General features: G+C 39.0%; 1 pseudogene across 1 annotated transcript; it reads left to right on the top strand.

The window, feature by feature from the left end:
* Positions 1-2,645: 2,645 nt before the first annotated feature.
* Positions 2,646-7,545, top strand: LOC148185937 (uncharacterized; annotated as a pseudogene). The gene is made up of 5 exons (XR_015775495.1): positions 2,646-2,778; positions 2,892-3,137; positions 3,294-3,479; positions 4,162-4,289; positions 4,394-7,545. The product of XR_015775495.1 is annotated as an uncharacterized LOC148185937 (transcript).
* The last annotated feature ends 303 nt before the right edge of the window (positions 7,546-7,848 follow it).

Below are 7,848 nucleotides of genomic sequence, written 5' to 3' on the forward strand. Positions count from 1 at the left end.
AGCTTAAAAAAACAGTAAGGAAATGACCGGGAAAAGGTGCTTTAAAATAATAACAATTTTGGAACATAAGGGAAAAACAATATTTAGAATTATGCTACTTCAATCTTTACAATTAACTTTTTTCTCCAGATGCGTCCCCCTGCTTTTTCAAAATAACTTTCGAAATTTACCAATATTTTGCAATTTGTGGAACATTTCTTAGAAATGTGCTTCTTGGAAAGAAATTGCACCATTTTGCTCAAGGCTAAAAGGTTAAAATACTTATGAAAAGTGATGTCACTCCAGGTTTAAAGTGTTAAGCATAAGTATGAAATGTACTCATGACCTTGATTGAGTGTCCAATCTGATATTTAGAAAGTATAAACAATTTTATTATTATTATTTTTCAAGGTGGGTAAGATATAGCACAACCAAAAGGACGAGGATAAGACTGCACTTTTATTTTAACGAGTGAGTCTTCTTCGTAAGTAGAGACGATCTCCTGCATTGTAGCCTCTCAGCTCCACGTGTTCCGACAAACAGAAAAATGATCCAACTCAGAAAGTGCTGAAAAGGCACGTTCTTATCTCAGCAAGGTGCATTCTCCGGCAGGCACCGGCGCTCCTCTTTACCTTCGTGACTTAACCGCAGCAGCCTGTTGGTTAAACTACAGCTCAGTCCGGTCTGTGGACACTTTGAACGGGCCAATCTACGGACTGACTTGTTGGATGCTTTTCGTAGGGCCTTGGATAAGATGGAGAAAAAAGTGCTCTTGAAATATAAAATTTCAGATATATTAGTCTACAGCATAGTCCTCATCTCGTAGCCCACTCGTTATCATTTGACTAAATATGTAGCAATAATTAGAGTATTTAACCGCTATGTATCCCTGGGACTTTTTTGCATACTTTTTTCATTTTTTTTTTTACAAACATTTTGCATTCACAGACACGGTATTCACGTAAATGGCCTAAATCTTCGATTTATTTATTTATTTTATCTTTTTTTAATGATGTTTAAAAATTGCTTTCAAATTTTTACCTATGAACTATGGTAAACTGTACAAATTTTCAGTCATAGAAGCCCCTTAGAACCAAAATGTGTCCATTTACTTACATTATAAATCAATTTTTTGATCATAGAGCCATGGAAACAAAAAAACAAAAAAATGAAATCATGTCATGTTCACCTTTCAGTTAGAAGGTCTCACCTTCAGTTTGAAATTTTCCACAGATGATGCCATTTCAACATTTGTGGCCTATGGGCAAATTCAATAGATAAATAAGCTCAGGGGTATTGTCAAATTTTACCCCCAAGATGAGTACTTTCCAGAGAAATCCTCCTCTTTGTGTTCATCCTCCTCCTCTTCTTCTTCCTCCACCTTAGACACCCACCAAGGGGAGTTGACGGTTGGCCGTGAATGGAAGTCCAGGAGTTTGGCCATCCAGTGGACTCCAAACAAATGCTAACACCCAAAGGTACATCCCCCCACCCTTGCAGATGTCTCCTGGACCAACTAGGTATGCTGTGTCAAGAATTGACAGCATCATAGACAGCTTTTCTGTCTGTATTACAGAGGACTTCCTGCAGCTTCTTTTGAAATACACAAATCTCCAAGGAATAAGAAAGATAGAGAGCTGGAGGGACCTGGACATCATTGTCAGAATCTGTCTCCATGGTACCATCTCCTGAGCAGTCCGGACCACCATCCCTTGATTCGTCTGATTCTCAAGATACAGTCATCCTTTCAGAGAGTCCTCCTAGTAAACGGCTGAGGTTGGACACAGAAGCCAAGCACGTAAGAATTAACACAGGAAATAACACACGAGCACCAGAACAGAACAGGAATTATTTTTTAAGGCCCCAAAGCCATAAAAAAAGAAAATAGTGTTAACTTAATAACCATGTTTTTAAGAATCTTTTAAAGTACCTATTTAGGAAGAGAACTTAATGTTTTCACCAGTATTAACTAAAGTATTACTGGGATGTATTATTCACAAGCTCAATTGTTTTGCTCTTTGTTTGAAGTTGGTAGAATCCATTCTTACCGAGAGACCTGGTGGGGAACGCATAATAAATGAATATAATCGAAGCAAGTCCCTGACAAATGAGACCAGAAGGAAAATGGTGAACATACTGGTAGCTGACATGACAGAGAAGAATGGGTAATTTGTAAACAGTTTTCAGTCAGCTAAATGCAGCTTTTAGGTAAATTCAAATCTTTGTTAAATCCAGTGCATACAACTGAGAAATCGATTCCCCTACCTCAGTGATCCATTCTCCAGGAACGGTTATGTAAGTCATACAAGATAATGGCTGTGAAAATGTTAAAGGGATAGTTCAATATAATGTCAAATTCACCTATCACCAAAATCCCTATACTCATATGAGTATTTACATTACCTTTAATTATCAGTGCTTATTGTTTTGAGATCTGTGGGGCAGAGATGTGAGCTGTTCACTGAACACAATGGAGGTGAATGGTAATCACTCTGCCCATTTGGAAAGTGGTTCCAGCTCAAAATGTATTAGAGGATGGGGCTACAGGAAGGATGTGGGGAGCAGAGAGGGAGGAGTGATGAATTCATATTCAGAATCTCACTTTCTGTTTGTTATGTCCAAAATAACTTTGAAGCACCTTAACTTTAAAAAAATCTCATTAATGGAGTGTCTATTTTTGTTATCTTTTCACCTCCAACGAGCATTATTATGATGGCGAGAGTGGCACTGGGTACTTGGCCTGGAGGATCAAAACTATACAGAGATCCAGTGCCAGAGACAGACGATCATCATTTGGAGGTAATGCTATAATAATATTGGATGAAGATCTGAAGCTTTGTTTTTCTTTGTCTGTAAGTTTATATGGTTGTCAAAATATGGTATTTTCCCATATTGTGTCGCATCATCCGAAGGAGCATCTCATGAAGATGGGCTTGGAGGACCAGCTGCCAGACAAGAGCCCCAGTTTGTTCCAGAGACTGTCCTGAGTGAAGATGAGTGTAAGGAAGCCATCGCACTGATGAAACATTCAGCTGATGAGGACACAATCAAGAAGAAGATGAAGCAGACATTTGACTTCTGCCGCAACATGGTCCGTGACCCCCAGCAGTCAAGCAACGTACTGTCTTTCCACGGTTCAAAGATGTCAGAGGCTTGGTAATCATTTTAAATTATTTTGACAGTGTTTTGACAGTTTCATAGTTTTGTAAAAGAAATCAAAAAGTATGTGTGTATTTTAGTGACAGTCAGACAATTAACACAATTCATTTGGCAGTGAAATCTGGAAATTGTCACTGATTATCCTCACCCTACGGGGAACAGGATTTTGTTCTGATGATTGGGGAGGATATCTCAGGCAAGTTTCTGGAGAAATGGACTACCACATTCAAGAAAAAGATCATCTCAACAATGCAGAAAGCTTCCATCCACCAGTGAGCTTGAAGATCTCCTCCTGGCAGCTGATCCTCCAGAGGATGGCATCGAAGAGGATATTGACATCGGTAAGTTTACTTTTTCCATATTCCATTGGCTGCACTTGTCATGTGTGCTTCACTGTAACCCATGTTAGTGTTAAGTTTATTAGTTTGCAGTACACTCATACCAGGGTCAGTATGCCAGGTAGTAATAGTTCCCAAGAGCAACAACATACTATGAACATACGATGACCAGGAAGGTGCAATGAACTTTCAGCAACATGCAGGTGTTGGCGCCTTTAAAGAGGCCCTATTATGCTCAATTCAGGGGCTTTTAATATGATATTGGACCTTAGTAAAAAAGTTTCGATCAAGAAAAAACTCTGAAACTATCACATACGAGCCATCTATGTACTTCTCCGTTCTGGCTCTTGGCTGCATCACGCACCTCTGCTCAGCAGCCTGAGGGGAGGGGGGAGAGACTCCCTTCCACTCACATTCAATGAAGTTGTCTCACCCGCTAACTGGCTGGTTAGTTTACTATTGAAAAGGTCGACTACATCCATACAACCTTGCATAGTAGTTTAGATTTTAAATGAATAATAGGTGAGTAAAAATATAGAGGTTATGATCATATATAACTAGTGTCTTTTTAGTATTTTCTGTAAAAAACAAACAACAAAAACAAATGCTATTGAAGAATAGCATTAAGAATTCACTGAATTTTGCTGATGCTGATCCACTTACCATTAAATTTGTGTTGTTACAGGTTGGGACACTGACCTCTCATCTATTTTTCTGCTCTTACACCTGATTCCACCCTCTGCCCAGGGTCGTAAGAAACCAGGAAAAGTGTCTGCTTCTCAAGCAGAGAAACATCTCGTGGTCTTCAAGAAGGTTATTATTGGGATTTTTCACTGATGGAGTCTTGTTTTTTTGTGAAATATTACATCCATATAATTGTAAACGCCTTACAATGTATTTGTGTTTTGTCTTTTCAGACAGGAACCAACATCTAAGAGCATCTTGATGCCATCACTACCAGCACACAACCCTATCTCCTGGCTGTTGGACGTAAGAAGAAAGCACCCCACCAGTTCTTCATCATCCTTGACAAGAATGCCATCACTTGCAAGTCATCCTCTTCTCTTGGTGCCTTTGATGAATTGTTTAAAGCACACTATGTCTTTGCCACATTGTACAACCCCATGCTGCACAACATGTTCACATTCATCCAGACCACTGTGTACAACATTGATGTTGGCAAAGTGAAGGAGAGTCCCCGTGTTGCAGAAGTTCGTGCTAGGTTGCTTCATTAGTACTTGAACGGATCTGTTTGACATGAAGTGCTTTCTTTGTCAGACTGACTTAACTTGCGCAAATACACTTGTTAGGCATTTACGAGTAGTTCATGGTTACTTGGATGGAAAAAATCTTCGCCTTAAATGTGCTCAGTCTGGATGTGGCCGTGTCCTTGGAACTTTTTCTGGGTTTAGGAAACATTTCAACACCAAACACACTGATAATATTGACCAACGAGTTAACAATGATGTCAATTCAAGCACAGCAGATGTTGGTGATGCAGGAGAGCTGGTGACAGCAAATGTAGAGGAGACAGCTACAACATCTGCACCGTCCAATAGCACTTTAGATATGTGTGCTACTGCTGTCGCACAACTCAAAACAGCTGGATTAAGTCAGTCTAATGTTAAGAGATTTGTCTCTTCCATGGAAGAAGTGATTTTTGAGATTCACAGTCCGGCTAAGGATTTAACTTTACAGTGCTTGTCTCCACGGGATACAGAAAATAGGAACAACATAGAACAGTCCTTCCAAACATTGCAAAATCCATTCACATCTTTAAATTCAGAAACAAAACTAAACAAACACTTAAGAGATAAATGGGGACTGGTTGAGCCTGTTCAAAAAGTGCTTGGCACAAGATTCGACAGCAGAAGAAACAAAACTACTGGGACATATGACCAAGTCATTGTAACTGATACGTTTGCATATGTTCCCATTTTGGACACACTGAAGAGTATTTTACAAAAAACAGAATGTGCAGACATGTTTAAGCCCAGGTATATTCCCAATGAAGGTGTGTATGCAGACTTGAGAGATGCCACCTATTTTAAAGAAAATCCCCTATTTTCTGTAGAAAAAGATGCCTTGCAGATTCAGCTGTTCTATGATGATTTTGAAACTGCAAATGTCTTGGGACCTAAAAAAGGTTTACATAAGTTAGGTGCTATGTATTTTACTCTCAGGAACTTTCCCCCAATCTTTAATTCATCGTTGATTAATATTCATTTGTGTGCTCTATTCCATGCACAGGACATCAAGCGATATGGCTTTAATATGATACTTGAGCCACTGCTTTAATGATCTGAAAGTACTTGAGACAGAGGGACTTCAAATTTCAAATTTTGAACATGCCATTCATGGTACTGTAGTTCAGGTCACTGGGGACAATCTTGGTGTGCATGGTCTGTTTGGTTTTGTGGAGTCGTTCGGGGCTCGATATTGCTGTCGTTTCTGTCTCCTCGAAAAACACTGTTTTCAAACTGTATTCTGTGAAGATGATCCTGAAGTTGTTTTAAGAACTGTTGATACGCATGCACAACACTGTCAAACTGTACAAACAGATCCTCGGCTGCCTCATGTATATGGTGTGAAACGCGCTTGTCTGTTGAATTCACTTCAGTATTTCAACACAGCTAACAACTTCTCTGTAAATATAATGCATGATATTTTAGAGGGGGTTGGTCAGTTTGAGGTGAAACTCATTCTGAAGTACATTCAAAGAAACTTCCTAAGTGCTGAACAAGTGGCTGGTAGAGTACATGCTTATGACTATGGTTTCAATCAGCAGAGAAACCGTCCGCCTCTGCCAACAGATAAGGTGCTAGATGGAAGAAGCTGGATGGATGGGGTTAAATGCCATACAGTCTTGGTGCTTGTTGCGCAATATGCCTTTGCTATTTGGTGATTTGACGGATGATAAACACTGGCATCTCCTACTTTTGCTTCTGCATATTGTTAACAATGTATTTTCACCAGTCCTGTGAGAAGGCATGACCATATACCTCAAACATTTAATCATTGATCATCATTGGCTGTTCAAGCAATTATTTCCTGAAATAAATCTCTTGCCAAAGCATCACTTCATGATACATTATCCCCGTAGTATAAGGTACATTGGTCCGAATTAAAAAGCTTTAAAAACATCACAAAGACATTAGCCAAAAAGCACCAAAGTTATATGGCAATGTATCATGAGTCTTTTAGCAAGGAAAGATTAATTTTAGGTTCAGGAAAGATGGTGACACTTTATGAGTTAAATCAGAGTGCAGTGATTGCTGCAAAATTTGGAACTGTATTATCTACCAGTGTGTTTTCTGCCAAGTGGATAAAATATCATGGTACAGAGTACCGTCGTGACTTCATTATCTGTACTGAGGTAGCAAGTGAGATGCCTGTATTTTGTAAGATTGAGACAACTGCTGTAAAAGATGACTGCGTTTTGCTCTGTGGAAAATTGATGGAAACCATGAGTTTTGATCACCATTACCATGCCTTAAAGGTTAAGCTGCATCCAGACAGGGTTGTTAAGGTGTTGGACATAAATGATCTGTTTTACTTCAAACCATTTGATGTTCAAATGAAGTATGGTACGACAGATACCTCTTTATATGTTGCTCCATATTGCCATTTTATGCAGACCTCGGGTCAATGTTTTAAAGTGGTGGCGTTTGTTTTTTTATATGATGTTTTTATGCAGATTTGAGATGTTGGTTGAGATGAGAGTTGCTTGGCATGGCAAGCACACCTGCAACCATCTACCTCATAAATGTTATGTTTACAGTTCACTTGGAGCCCTGTAGTGTGACCCATTTGTATGGGTTGTTGTATTTGGGTGCTTGGCACGGCAAGTACACCGTTACACAACCTTACTGTTACTGTTACATTGTGGCTTATGTTTTTCCAGAGGTTTTAAAGTGGTGCATGAGAACAAGTTGTTGTATTGGGTTGCTCGGCACGGCAAGCACATGCATTGCACAACTATTCTCTTTATTAAGTGCTTTTGTACAACTACAAGTTGAAAATACAAACGTTAAATGCATCTTGAAAAAGTCCTTTTGTACAATAAAAACTGAAGTTATTAAATGCATTTTTGTGGTAACTTGTTTTTATTCAATGGTACATTTTAAAAAGCAATATCGAGTTATTCTGGATAGATGCAACTTGACACTGCAGAAGTGTGAAAATAACACTACATATTTATCTGTGCAGTGTTAAAGACTGTTTGACTCTTTCTGAGTTGGTTTTTCACGGCAGCAGAGTAAATCATTTGCACAGTAGTGTGTAAAATTAACACTTACCAGAGTTATTTGAGTCTCCAGTGTTAATCGTCTATTACTCAATGCAGTGTTAAAGAGTGTTTGAGTCAGAGTTG

The sequence above is a fragment of the Plectropomus leopardus genome, chromosome 22, assembly GCF_026936395.1.
Source record: "Plectropomus leopardus strain MGB_pleo_1.0 chromosome 22, ASM2693639v1, whole genome shotgun sequence".
Taxonomy (NCBI): domain Eukaryota; kingdom Metazoa; phylum Chordata; class Actinopteri; order Perciformes; family Serranidae; genus Plectropomus; species Plectropomus leopardus.